This window comes from Sander lucioperca, chromosome 9 (genome assembly GCF_008315115.2).
Source record: "Sander lucioperca isolate FBNREF2018 chromosome 9, SLUC_FBN_1.2, whole genome shotgun sequence".
Taxonomy (NCBI): domain Eukaryota; kingdom Metazoa; phylum Chordata; class Actinopteri; order Perciformes; family Percidae; genus Sander; species Sander lucioperca.
The window spans coordinates 23,824,546-23,839,923 of record NC_050181.1 but is presented as its reverse complement, the minus strand read 5'-3'; the positions used below and the strand labels follow the sequence as shown (position 1 = coordinate 23,839,923).

Below are 15,378 nucleotides of genomic sequence, written 5' to 3'. Positions count from 1 at the left end.
GAGTGAATGACAAGTAGAGAGAATGGTGAGAGGATTGGATGAAAGTACTATGAGAGAGAGAGAGAGAGAGAGAGAGAGAGAGAGAGAGAGAGGGGGGGGGGGGTCAAGAGATGTATGAGAGAGAGCAAGAGGATGAGAGAGGGAGGGACTTAGAGGGAGAAAGATAAAGCGAGCTGAGAGGAGACACAGAGAAGATAGTCGAAGAGAGGGAAAAGGGCAGATGGAGCGTGCTTTTAGTTCAACAGGGTGAACTAATGGAGAGAGAAATCGCCACGGAGAGTTACAGGAAATATGTGGACTTAGTCTACTCAGCAGCAGCTCGGAGGGACACTGAGAGGCTTGTGTGAGGTAACTGCTCTGCTTTTCACTCCTAACACCGCTTGTTGATCAGAAAATGAACACAAGAGCACCGACTCTACACTCGAGTTTTCAAATGAAGTCTCTGAGGTACTTGCCCATCTCTTAATAATGGTTTATAATTTCATATGTTGCCAAGTATCAAGGTTATTTCTAAAGTATTTAACGGGAGAGGTGGGACAGTAAGCCAGTGGGGGTTGGGGAGCCTCTGTAGGCTCTCTTAAATCAATTAAAGAAGTGACAGCTAAAGAAGAGGAGCTGCAATCAGGACATGTTGTGCATCCCTAAGCAGGACCATGTCTGTGGTTTAAGCCCTTTGATCAGTTCATGATTTTGTGATGTGAAGCTTGAAGCTTCAGGAAGTTCAGCATTCGTTTAGCTGGCAGCAGGGCTTGTTAATAGGGTTAGTGGACAGGAGAAGTTAGGAATTTAGTGTGGTATATTGGTTGAACACATGAAAGATACATTTACATAGTAAGTTATATTGGCCCCTTAAAACAACAATTGCTTGAAATTGACTGTTGTTTTTTTTACTACTTGACTGTGAGCTGTGAGGGGGAAATGTAGCACTCACAAAATTCCGGATACATATCTAAGCTTGTACAGTAGGTCATTTACATTTTAGCATATATTTTTTTAAATGCATCATTTACATTTCCCAGTGATATAATACAAATTTCTTTACAAGAATGGAATAACCCTTTTCTTTTTTAATTTACATTATTACTTTATCTGTAGTCATCGTACTCTGGAAAAATGAAGGGTGAAGCTTATCTGATTGCAATGTTATCATCAATATATTGATACCTGATTATGTAATTATTTGTGTACATTATGTTACTCTAATGGTTGCATCTCACCTTTTTCAAATGAGGAATTGTATTCTCCTCACAGAAACATTGTAACTTTTAGAGTCATTGTAACATTCACATTGTGTCTGAGAAGAGGAAAATATTCCTGTGATCTGTTTTGGATGTTAATGTAGAGGAGTGGAGTCTGTCGTTATGGATATGGCTCAATGAAAAGGATGGGGAGAAGTATAAATTGGATGATACAACAAGGGACACAGTGAATGAGTTGGAGGCAGGTTTGGAGGGTTAAGGTTAGGGTTACACATTGTAGAGGCAGGACAACATCTACGTTACGCACAGAGACAGGGCTCATGTAGTAGTAGTGTAATGTTGTTATCTCTTTTTTTGGTTCAAATGGATTTTATAAAATTGGTATCGAAAAAAGTATCGTACAGGAACGGGTGTCAAAGTCACCTGTATTGAACTAACACCTGTTTCTGAACAGCGCGCTTCATCAATGGTTTTGTTTTGAAGGAGGAAGTTACTTCAGAATAAAAGCATGTAGTGCTGGACTCGGTCGAGACCAACTACAATATTTGGCGAGTCCGAGACAAGTCAGAGTCCAAATACCAACGAGTCAGAGACGAGTCCGAGACAACAGAAAAGCGTCTCGCAGGGCTCTAGTACTGTAGTACTTGAGTCCGGACTCAGACTCGAGTCCGGACTCAAGTACGACAGCCCTGCGTACACTTGTGACAAACAGGGTTGACTGTTGCACACTGAAGAAAAGCGTCTTGCCTGAACAGTCTACTTGTGCTGAATAAAATAACAGAACTGGAGAGTGGTGTTACATGGAAAAGATGCATAAATGATTTTCCTCTTAGATAGATAGATATAAACTCCGTCTCCCTGTATGGTGTAGAATATATCAAGTGGCTCTGCCCTGATTTCCAATAGCACATGGGTCTTAGCCTTAGGTAGAGGATTTTAGTATCTGAGGATTTACCTCAAACTAACCTCCTACATTAGATTAGAACCTGTTAGAATTGAAGATTCTGGTCCCAGTATAGATTAGCGGTATAAATCTTCACTGATCTCCCGTTTTGATTCGATTAAGATTATCATGTCTTCGATTCAATTCGATATCTCGATGCATCACAATGCATCATGATGCGTCAAATACATTTTTCTATTAAAGCCATATAGGATATTTAATTCAAGGCTTTTCAAGCTTCAAAAACAAAACATTCTGCAGTGCTCTAATACTAAATAAATTGGATACATAAAACTACAGCACTGAGCACATGGCACTTCCTGAATGTGCAAAACATAACAGAATATGTAAACAGAAAGGTTGTTAGGCATACATTAAATTGTAAACAGAAATAATTGATTACGGCCCAGCCGATTATCGATGCAGCATCGTCCATGTCCACGATTCGATGCATCGATTATTTGATTAATTTCTACACCTCTAGTATAGATGATGGTGTTCTAAAATGGAATACCAAATGCATACTACTTTCTATCACTATGTACAGTATGAGTGCCCCAAACATTACAGCCATTAGTGATTGTTGACCATGTTATTTCAAAACCATGGGCATTATATCAGCCCAATGCTGTAACAGCCTCCACTCTCCACAAAGCAATTCCAACTCCAGCAAAATGGAGTTTGCTCAGTTGTGATGGAGGTAGATCTGTTGACATATGAGCTAAATAGCTGTAATGCTTTAGTCCCTTGCACTTGTAGGACTTCTTGTACATGTTAGTTTAAAAAAAATGATTGGAAGAAATGTAAAAAGCTGGTAAATCGTCAAACTACTATTACCAAGGTCACAAAGGCACTTAACTTTGAGCTGACACACGCTCGCTTCGCATGAAAAGTGGGATTTTCGTCCCCGTAAACACCAGTAAATCTCCCTAATTTTCGGCAGTTAACGACAATTTACAGGCTGTGAACGTCGCGTTCGTCTGTGCCACATATTGTCGGAAACAAACCACGACGTATGTGGAGAGCTCCCGCGGAGGTGCTAATGGCTCTAATAAGCATATGAATAGCACCACGCCTGTCCAGAGAATGTCTGGCCTGGCTTGAATTTCCCAGTCTTTCAGACTCAGTATTGGCTGAAGCCACTACTTTTAAACAAGAAAAATCACTGCCAACCAATCAGGAGTGATTTTTGGGAGCACGATAGCTGTCTTGAGTAACGAATCAATTGTTACAGTGGTGAATGGCATCCAGTGTTTTAAGGGTGGTGGCTGCAGCACGTGCACAAATGCAAACAAAATAATAATTTAAGCTATTGTAGTTAGGAGTCACATTTAGAAGCCTGCAATGGATGAATCACATTAAAAAGGTGAAGACGAAAGATAGGAGCCCTGGTTTTACTCTGTGCTTCAAGATTGCTGCAACTGCAACCTCAGGGTTGTGTGGATCCTGGTGAGAAATTCATGGTGCAATGACCAGAAACCTCTCATCTGTGGCTCAAAACTGCTCTGAAAATGTCTAACTCCCTGCAGTTTTACCCTATTTCCATGCTCATTATCACGTATATGGAATAAGATTTGTGCTAAAACAAATTACTCAATCATATGAAGGTGTAAACATAAGCTGAATGGTGCTAATGACCTTTCCACTGAAAAAAAATGAGACAGTGGGAGGAAATATGACACTTCTTCCATAACGTACATAGTAAGAAAGTGCAATACACTGTTTATTTTGACATCTACATTATACACTTTTCATGTAAAGATCCTGGTCACTGCTGACTTCATGGCCCCAATGGACCAGGCAGATGTAAACAGCAGTGATGTTGCTGCTAATTCAGTAGTGTTTGCCCGCAGCAACAGAGGAACACAGATGTGGTCATTCATAATGGAATTAATGTTGTTCCTCTGTCAGAGGACACACAGTCAAATCTTATATGTATCTTCTGAAGCTCTGCTGGTTGAATCGGGCTCCAGCCATGACTCCAGAAAACAAGACAGCACAGAGAGCACACTTCTAATTATAACACACACATTATTGAAAGTTAAAGCCAAGCACAAACAAACACAACTTAAGCACAAAATACAGAAATGTTTCATGTGAAATAACCAGTAAAGTCCTTACTTTGACAATTCTGGACCACATCGTAAAAAAACTGATTAAGGGTCTGATTAGGGTCACTGACTGTGTCACGTGGTAGCAGCAGATTCCATGTCCGCAGCGGTGGTAGAAATATTCAGATAAAGTACAGTAAAAGTACCAATACAGAAAAAGTACAAATACAACAATGTAAAAATCATGGTATCAGGTTTTGTATTTTATTTTTATATTTGTATTGTATTTTGTGTTTCTACTAGAACATAAAGAAAGGTTTCTGTGAGCTTGGTAGAGAGCACCATGAGGTGCCGGTTGTTTCAGAGGCATTTGCAGTTAAGCCGACAAAAGGCGACCGACTAGAAGATTAGGAAAAAGATTGTGGTTTAGGTTAATTAAAACACACGTTCCCCTAAAGTAGTACTTCCAGGGACGAACACCCATTTCCTGGGTGAAAAACGTTGTGTTTTTCCCGGTACACAAACTCTGCTCCCCTGCTTAAAGTTGCAGAAGGTAGGATTGCGAAGATCCAGGACTTAGCCAAAAAATTTGAACATCAACAATTTCTCAGTCCCTTCCCCCTTTCCGCTAAAGCCCAAAACGGTCTCCTAAGCCCATCCCTCCTACAAGGGAGAACGAATGTGTGCGCATGAGCAGTGATTGACACGCAGTTATACAGGTTTCCTTGGCTGTGAACCGCTCCTGGCGTGCGCCCATAGATGTATTGAGAGCGTGCACCTAGCAAATCCACCATTATAATAGCAATCCGCCATGGAACAAGCACGCCCTTTTAAAGGGAATGTGAGATAGCGCTCTGATTGGTTTATTGCACGTTACGCCCAAACCACACCTATGAGTAATGTAGCTACTTCAGACCAAACCATTTTAGATTTGCATTGGGCGCAAGAGTCATTTTTCCCGCTGGTATAATAGCAACAGCGCCCGAGATCTGCCCACAAAGCTGCTTGCGTTTGGCGTTTGATACTTGCATTTCAGATCGTTAAAATAGGGCCCAGGGTCAGTTTCAGCATATATGACAGAAAGTTAGTTTTATAAGGTGTACCTACTGCACCTTTAAAAGCCTTGTATTTTATGACCCATCCATCCACCCCGACCACCTCCCTACACGGACCAGAGTGGTCTTATACTGCAGTACTCAATGTGGTGCATAAAGCAAAAAATATGTGGAATACATACGAATAATAATAAATAAGTGCATTACTTTTCAAATGTGCAAATGGTTCATGAGGACATTAAAAGTTAATATAAACTGCCTCAGATGAACTTCAATTGGTTCTGAAGAGATTCTTTATTGAAATAAACCGAGGGTCATACCAAAGAGTCGAAAAAACATACTAAAGTATGTATACAAGAGGTGTTTTGGCCTTTCCAAATGTGATGAGCCACTCAATGAATGTGGGAAAAAAAGCAGACCATGAATAACTAAATAAAATAAAACAAAATTCCATCTACGTTTCCTGTCAAATTTCTCTTGCCATGGTGAAGGAAATGCCGGTGATAAATGGAAATCAACGAGAGTAATAAAAAATTAAATTGGCAACGTGGAGAGTTTCTGTGGAGCTCCAACTGGGGCAGCTCGCCTTGTTCCACCTCAGTGGAAGATTGATGACTTCTGGGTTCTGGGATTTGCACCTGTTTTCCCCGCCGTCTCCCTTTCGAACCCCCCCGTCCTTCCCTCTACATGCTCTGCTCTCTCTCTCTCTCTCTCCTTTTGCCTAGTTGTTTTATTGTCATTATTAAATATTAATGAAATTATAATATCAATGTAATGTATCAAAATTGAATTTTCCAGTTGAACACAGAATGAACACATATAGCTTCAACAAGTTTCTCCAGCAGGGCTATTGCACATGACTGACATGGATTGACAATGTATGACAATGTTATGTATTGGTATATTAAAAGAAGGTTTACAGCGTCAGGTGCCCATATGAACAGTGTACATGCACACTAATATTCCACTAGTATTCCCAATTTGACAATATTCAATCAGCATATTACGTTTGAATATTCTGAATAAGGCCTTTTTTGTTAATATAGCATTTTGCCGGTATTATTCAGGTTTTAAAATCATTCTTTAAACATATATACAGCGCATTCGAAATATGCATCTTAATCAGGGTTTTCACCGAAGTTTGCGACAGTCTACGCCCCCTTGCCTGTTTTTGACCTCTTGCCTGTTTACGGCTCACTGTCAGCTCTGTGTGTTGCTACGGTTGTTGTACAGAAAACCAGACTAGCCTTTTTTTTAAGTATCGGTTCAGGCACGTTTAGGCGCCGGCACCGATTTTAAAGTATTGTTTTTCCACCGCTATCGGAAAAAAAACCCAAAGGATACCCAACCCTACTCCTCCTTTAGTAGGAGAGGCTATTTCTGGGCGGTACATCCACGTATGGATCCTGTTATTTCAATTATGTATCCTCCATGCTGATTGATGTTTGAACCTCACCTGTGTATATTCATTGCCTTGTCTGCTGGTTTTGATTACGCTGATGGCTAGCTAAAGCACGTTTGTTCTTTTGCCCACATTAATAAGAATATTACTTATCTGTGAGTGCTGGAGTTTTTGTTTTCTTTGATCGTTGTCGCTGCCATGCACCTGATACACTGTCTAAGATGTGGATCTATGCAGGCTACTTTCCATTATATCTTCACCCAATTGAAGTACCTGGATGGCTGTTATGCAAAGTTGTTTTTTTCCCATTTCATCATATTTACATTAGGCATAGGCATGGTCAATGTATGCACCTTATAAATATTGGCTCCAATATTTTACATGAACATCAAAATCATGTAGAGAATCAGCATCCCTGTGCCTTCAGGGATCACATCAGTTCCGTCAGCAGAGGTGCCATGAGGATTCATTTTATGTTTGTAGTTTCAAGTGCTGAAAATGTCACATTCATATTGAGGAGCATTCTGTGGTCGTCTGTAGAAAAACAAACGAAACAAAAAAAGACAACCGACACTTGGTGTTGAAAGGTAGAAATGCAGAAGCTTTCATCAGTCCCTGATAGAGAGTAGTGAGTATGAAAATGTCAAAGCACACGCTGGCTTATGTCATTTTATTTTATAAACACTTTTACCGATTTCTTTTTGTAGTCCGTAATGCTAGTGTAGAGCAGTTTACTTGTGTTGAATGCAATGGCAGTGAAAACACAATGGCTTTTTGATGCCCAATTAGACACCTGTCCCCAGTCTCACTCACTCACACACACACACACACACACACACACACACACACACACACACACACACAATGCGCTTTATGACAATGACTAACCTGTCTTTGGACACAATCACTGTCAACTACAATCCGTTTTAACTCAGTAAACTTCAACTACACCCTGTTTAAATTAGTTTTTTTGGCCTTTGGATGAATTATTTTGCAAACAATGACATTTGCTCAGCTTTGAGTAATGATCAGTTAATTGTAAGACAGTGATACTTTATAAGGTCTCTCTAATGTTATGGTATGCATGAATAAGTCATTTGATTTCTTCAACAAACAAAAAAAGACCCTCTACTGATCACATATTTCACGAGCCTAGGAGTTAGCGAGTAATCTCCACTCTGAGTGACAGTGTGTTAGCAGCACTGGAAGTACAGTGGCACAGATTCCTGCAATGGTGTCTCAGTCTACGCCTTGGCTCTTCCCATCCATCACTTCTCCCTGTTGGCACTTCAGACTCGTAGAGTTGGGCTTCCCATTGTACTGCTGCTTTCTAGACATAAACCTCACTCAAGCTGCCCTGATTTGTGGTGATTGTAGAAAAAACAACAATCCTTATCCAAAGTCCCCAAAGCTTCACTGCAACGAGCTCACACAGAGAAGCTTTAAAGTGCTCATATTATGCTCATCTTCAGGTTCATAATTGTATTTAGAGGTTATATCAGAATAGGTTTACATGGTTTAATTTAAAAAAAACACCATATTTTTGTTGTACTACACATTGCTGCAGCTCCTCTTTTCACCCTGTGTGTTGAGCTCTCTGTTTTAGCTACAGAGTGAGACCTCTCACTGCTGTTCCATCTTTGTTGGGAGTCGCACATGCGCAGTAGCTAGGTAAGGACTACTAGCCAGTCAGAAGCAGAGTATGAGGGCATGCCCTGACAGTACCTAGGTAAGGACTACTAGCCAGTCAGAAGCAGAGTATGAGGGTGTGCCCTGACAGTACCTAGGTAAGGACTACTAGCCAGTCAGAAGCAGAGTATGAGGGTGTGCCACGCTAGCAGCTAGGCAAGCATTATAACGTGTGTTACAAAGTGATGCACGTTCGTCACGGAAGTGACTGGACTACAATAGAGCGGTTTGGAGCAGTTTGTGAACTGTTGGAGATGGTAAGTCCCTTTGGGGTGGACTTTGGGCTTTTTTATAACACAATAAAGGTAAGGGAAAAAGCCAAAAAGCATAATATGAGCACTTTAATGTCATGGAAGTCGATGCGTTTACTGATCTATCTCATCAATAAATGTTTGAACTGGACCATATGTGATTGCTGGCATATGTAGGATACCATTCTTATAAAGATCTGATCTGATACAACCTTTTACCTCCTTGTATCAGCAACCCTTAGATAGGGCTTTGTAGCCATGTTTCTTATTGAAGCCCAAAATAATGGATTAAGGAAATGCAGTACAGCTACCGAAAGTTAAGTTCTGTAAAAAGTAAATGAATAAAATCTGAAGAAAAGAGTGTGTTTTGGAAAATTACCATGCATCATCTAAATCTAAATCTAGACATAGGAACAGCCATTACTAACCTATAAGTGATGAAATCTATTTTTGCTGGAAAACACTGTTGTAGGAACGTACAATATGTGATGTTGCGCTGAAATGTGGGCAGAATCTAAATATAGAACAGAATGAAAATCGAACAAAAATCATCTGCAAATTCTGGGAAGACTGCACAGTATGTCTTTTCTCACACACGCACGCACACACACACACACACACACACACACACACACACACACACACAGTCTTAGTTAAAAGTTTTAATTTGCCTCTGTGGATGCTGAGCCTGAATCACTGTGACGCTGTCTGGGTCTTTAAATATCAGTGCAGTGGAAATGGGCCTCGATACCCCTGCTACTACGACACTACACGCGCACGGTACACAATACACACACACACACACACACACACACACACACACACACACACACACACACACACACTCACTCACTCATGTCTGCTGGCACATACAGGGATTTGCAATGTGTTACAATAAAATAAATAAAATGTAATATGTATGTACGTTAATACAGAATTTAAAAAAAAATGTAAAACAGGCAATGTTTTTAGTTGCCTTTTTAAAGTTTTAATCGTTTCATGAGAGTGTTTCCAGACCTTGTAAATCGCTGGTCCTACACTGTCAGAAAGGTTCGTAGAAATATTGGCTAATATACTGTGTTAATATGAAGGAATTTTCTGTAATGATTTTTCACAGGTGTTTTTCCGTATTTAGATTTTTTGGATTTACTTTAAATTTAGAGAATTTCCTGTATTTGGATTAACAGAAGTGTCCGTAAACTTAAAGATGCAGTAGGTAAGACTTATAAAACTAACTTTCTGTCATATTTGCTGAAACTGACCCTATGGCCCAGTAGAACTACATGAAGCAGGTAATTAAAAAATTACCTGCCTTCCTCTGGCACCACCTACAGCCTGGAGTGCGATTTGCAAAAATCCACCGCTCCCTGTTCAGATGCACCAATCAGGGCCAGGGGGGGTGTCTAACTGTGTGTCAATCACTGCTCATGCACACACATTAATTCTCCCTTGTGGGGGGAGGGGCTTAGGAGACCATTTGGCCTCTAGCAGAAAGGGGGGAGGGACTGAGAAGTTGTCGATGTTCAAATTCCTTGGCTAAGTCCTGGATCTTCACAATCCTACCTACAGCACCTTTAAGAGAGAAGACACACCAGCCCGATAATTGGGCGTCGGGCCGTCTGGCGAGGTCCGTGACTCGAGTCTGTTCTGTGTGTCCCGTGCCGTCGGCCGTCCGAGGAGCCGTCGGCATTCATTTGGGCCGACCCAACATGTTCATTCGGAGACAGGGCAGTCGGGACTCACCCGGAAATGGGGAGCGGATGAGCCTCTCAAAATCTTTTAAACTGACCTTTGTCAATCTGAAATGAAGACAGATTCAGCAACTGCACGGCCTATTTCTCGCTTAAAATGTTTTCAGAAACACGTTTCGGTGAACTATTTTAGTACAATATGAGATCGTATTCTGAACAAGCCGCCATGACAGTCTGGCTGTGAATTTCCGGAGGAAAAAAGAACCACGTGACGCGTTCGTCCAATCAGCTGCCGGTCTTCATTTTCTGGTAAATAATCAGACTGCTAATGGAAACAATACAGAGCAGCGCCGCCTGCTGCTATGGAGACGTATTACGTTTCGCGCATGCGCAGAGCGTACGCTCAAGTCGGCTTCGCCTCAGTGTGTTCTGAGGCATTTTTTGGACCTCGGGACCCGACTGATCAGTCCGACTGGCTTTTCTGACGACGGTCGGCTCGTCTGGTTGGTGTGTCAGGGCCCTAACAGAAAAGGTACTGGTAATTTTCTGCCAGGATATTATCCGTTTTTCTATGGATTTCTTTCTTACAGTGTATCTATAGCATGGTCAGATAACGTTTTACTACATTAACACTATAGTAAACTCACAATTGGGAATTTGAAACAAAATAGAAAGTTATACAATAAATAGAAAGCTACGGCTGTTTGTACCTTTCCATTGCAAATTATTGAATACAGTTATAAACCTTGGTAAAGTATTTTCTATTTGATATCAGCTCATTTTATGTTGTCATTTAAAGTACTGGTAAAGAACTGTGTTTATTTTGTGTTTATGTTGGTGGAAATGCCACTATTTCTGAGAGATGTCATGGTCAACTGTTTCATCATAGTTTCCTGGTTTAAACACTCAGTATAAGGGAAAGTTTCCAAAATACTGCTCTGCTCTTCCCCGGCTGTCGCCTCTGATGTGTGATTGACAGGGTCATTAATTAGCTAGTTAGTGTTAAGTGGTGCGTGGATTATTACAGGAGACACCTGTCCATTTGGCTGAGAGGTTTTACCGTAAAATGTTCCAAGCCGCTTATTCCAAGTGGCATTTCTCACGTACATGCACGCTCCATCAGCACCCTTCAGCGGACAAAGTGTCCAAAGTGTCCATCAGGCTGCTCTGCAGTATCTTCATCAGCTTCTGACTGACTGATCAAGTGCTTCACGTTTGCGTGAGGTATTGAGGTCATTTGCAGTATTTACGTGGTCTTTTAATTTCATTTACATTATAGAAACATCACTGCCAGTTAGGAATGTGGTCAGAAGCCAGGCTAAACTGTGCATTGTGTAATCCTTATGTTAAAAGCGTTTTAAAAAGTGGTATACAAATAGGGATAGGTATCGATAGGATTTAATTGATAACGATACTGCTTGTCAATACAGATACTTATCGATTCTCTTATCGATGCTACTATCTTTTATTTCGTACAAAAAGGAATGAAAAGATTCTTGTTTCTTGTATATACAATATAATGAGTGAGGGTTACTTATAATAATTTTGGTAGATTGTGCTGAGAAGTACATGTCCTTATTTATCTGTCATTTTAATTTTTTTTTTTTAAATATATATATATATATTTTTTTTTTTACATGTTCAAATAAATTACTGTTTGCTTCAGGAAACAGCAACACACTTTGCTTTGGGTCAATTGCTACAAATGTCTGGTCTAACAACTTTAAGCAATACAAAATTACTTTTATCTGGTTTTCAGAACAGCTCACACTAAGTTCAGTTGAGCAGCTTGTCTCTAAAATGAGAATAACTGGTCCACCTTAAGGTCAGCCCAACTCGAGTTAGCCTTAAGGGGGACTTAGATGGTATTTAGCAAAACTGAGAGGAGCAGCTTGTCACTTAAATGAGAATAGCTAGTAAAATTACTGTTTTTGTCAATGGAGTCTGGTGGCCTTGACGTGAACATATAACGGTTGTTTCTTGAATTAATGATTTATTTCGAACCAAACCACAGTTTGTGATTGTTGGAACAGTGGAAAGACTAACGAAGGCGGATTTGGTGAGTTAATTTAGTTTTTGTCCCGTTTGAATTAAGTTATGAGTTAACAGGATATTAATCTCGTCTTGGTTCGGTAAATGAGACAAACTTGAATTCAGAAGGTGTAGAGTCGTATTTTTCTGTTTAGGTTTAAAAATATTTTCCGTCTTGACATTTTGTGAGTTCATTTTGTTTACTAAAAAAGCTAAGAGAGATAAGTGAAGTGGCTTCGCGTGCGCAATGCATCCTGGTACATGTAGGCACAGCTGCCACTGCTCCGCGAGCAGGAATACTTGCTTTCTCAGTCAATATAGCACACACTGGGGCACATATAATAGCAACATAGGCATTGGTGGTGCCAGTCAATGACATGGAGGCATCAGTCAAAACAAGCAAAACACAGCACATTTGAACTTATCAACACACTTTTTACATGTTAGGATGCTACAACTTACCATATCAATACAGATCTTCTGTGAGAATATACAAGATACACTTTATATTTTGAGTATGTCATAATACAAAATATTTGCTGTGACAGCCATAATCGTGGTGTACTAGCCACCACTAGTGCTACTAGTAGTAAAGAAAAGTTGTAGGGCATAGAGGTCTGCAAGTAGGTTATCCACTCTGTAGTACTACTCCACATGCATTTTCCTTTAACAATGGTTTTAATACTCTGTAAGGTTATGTGCCTGACTGGGCTAAAGGCTCTCTGGAGAACACACACACACACACACACACACACACACACACACACACACACACACACACTCACTCACACAGAAGCCATTCCCGAGAGGCATTTTTAACTTCTCTTGTTTCAGGGAGCACTGATCCATGGTTGCCTGGTCATGTGTGATGGTGTAAGGGGCAGCAGAGCACAGACATTTTTTTCATGACCTGAAGAGGAATGTGGATTTTCGGAAAACATTGCATTATTCTTCATGGCAGCTCTCTAACTGTTTTTCTGTTTTCATATTTGATTTTCCGCTCGATGGTGTTTTAAGCCCCCAACGACAACTTCAAGGCAGCGCTGCGACCGTCGACTTCAAGGCACCTAACCTTAACCCTAACCATTGCCTAACCCCAGTGCCTTCCATGCAACGCTGCCTGGAAGACGACGTTGGGGGCTTAAAACACCAAACACCTGATTTTCCTTTGTCAAGTCAAATTCAAATTCCGCTGGATGTCCCTCATTTTCGGCCGTCTGTCCGTCACCTTCTACTTTCTTTGTGTTTGAATTCTAAACTCCGGTGGATTTATGAGGACTATGGTTAACTGCTCCTCAGATCTCTGCAGGGTAAATCCAGACAGCTGGCTAGACTATCTGTCCAGTCTGAGGTTTCTGTTGCACGACTAAAACATCTTTATGAACGTACACATTCCATCAAAACAAGTTCCTTCTCGAGGCTATTTTGCAGATGCACTGTTTCTCGGTTTGGTTTAAATAAATGCCAATGTTTTTCTCCCATCCCGGAATGCTGTGTGTACTAGCCAGACCTTCCTTTGCAGCGCTGTTGAGGAAGGTCTGGCAATGCAAGACTAGTCATGATCTGAAACCTGCCCAATATAAGAAACGGTTGTGATTGGCCCGACCAGGATCGGGGAGCGGGAGGGGGAGCGGGAGGGGGAGCGGGAGGGGGACCGGACGTATCTGCCAGAGCAAATAAAACATGAGCTCACACATTCGTCTGGTTCCCAGGCTATGCACTTTATAGATATATATATATATATATATATATATATATATATATATATATATATATATATATATATATATGCATTTTATTACAAATGACAAATTCCTTGAATTCTTGAAATCATTACGGAAAGGCCACAGGCTACACATGGTAACTTGTTTCAACTGTCCTAACGAACTAATTTGAAAATGCTACGGATAGACAGATGTATCAGTTGGGTTTCAGTCCAGACACAGGAGTTTATTTGGACAAGCTTTTCAGATACAAACTCTTGGGGGACTGTTCCATCACTGTGTGCTTGACTGTAGTGGGAAGGAAAGAAGTAATTTGCGAATAAATCAATACCACAGTGTCGACACAACACATGTAATTGGTTACGGATGCAGAATCCTTGACTTCAGGGTCAACTCGTCAACAAACACAAAACACAGGTATGCGCTGACCATGAAAACAAAAAGCATTGCCTGAATATGTTTTTGTGGCCAAGGCCTAAAAGCGTAATCTACATGGACTCACACTGCACGATGTCTAGGAGTTATTCTGAGATATTTGTTAAATATGGCTTCAGGAGAATCACGTACACACTGTATAAAAAACTAAGTATAGAGTTCAGAGTAGGTTGACATGTGAGAGGAATCATTCTGCCCTTATTAGGTGAATGATAGCATGTCAGTATTATTCTATTTTGTGGTAAACATGAGGGGCAGTTCTTCCCAGTAGTGTGGAGAAGAAACAGCGGATGAAAGAGTGGAGTTTGAATGTGAGGCCTAATACAGTTAAATATTTTCAAAATCCAATTTCAAAAACACAGACATGGCACACGTTTGTAGATTCAGTGTGACTTAACACTTTCCGAAAGATATCATTATCTTCGATGTCCATCCTAAATAAACGTGGATAAAAATAAAGACGCTCCTTATAACTTCTTAACTTGTGTCAGGATTATCACGTTTTCTTCAGTATCAAAGTAATCCAGTGATAGTTGTCTGTTTATCTGTGGGTACATTGCAAAGAGGAACTGTAATAGCTAGTTTGGCCTACGTAGGTTACTTTACATGATCACAGAGCCCTTTATAATAGGGTTTACATCGGCATGTCCAATACTCTACTTGTCAGTTTACTATTGAAGGTACAATATTCTGGTGCAATGTGTAATACTTGCGTGCAATATTTAGATTTTACTGGTGTTATCATTTGTGTATTGATTTATTGGTGTATTGGGTTTAGTTTTTTTAATTTATGAACATTGGGTTAGGGGTTAGGGTTAGAGGTTATGTATTTTAATATATGAATGATCGCAAGGATGCTGCTCAAATGTCTGGGGATTAATATTCTGTAGTGCAGCGAAGCTCAGCT

The 15,378-nt window shown here is 40.4% G+C and overlaps 1 protein-coding gene across 1 annotated transcript in view; it reads left to right on the top strand.

The window, feature by feature from the left end:
• Window positions 1-164: 164 nt before the first annotated feature.
• LOC116043989 (cadherin-12-like) overlaps window positions 165-15,378 on the top strand; it is a 76,936-nt gene continuing 61,722 nt past the window's right edge. Inside the window, exon 1 of the mRNA XM_036005475.1 lies at window positions 165-348. The gene's annotated coding sequence lies outside the window, so the exon portion shown is untranslated. The remainder of the gene's footprint in view (window positions 349-15,378) is intronic.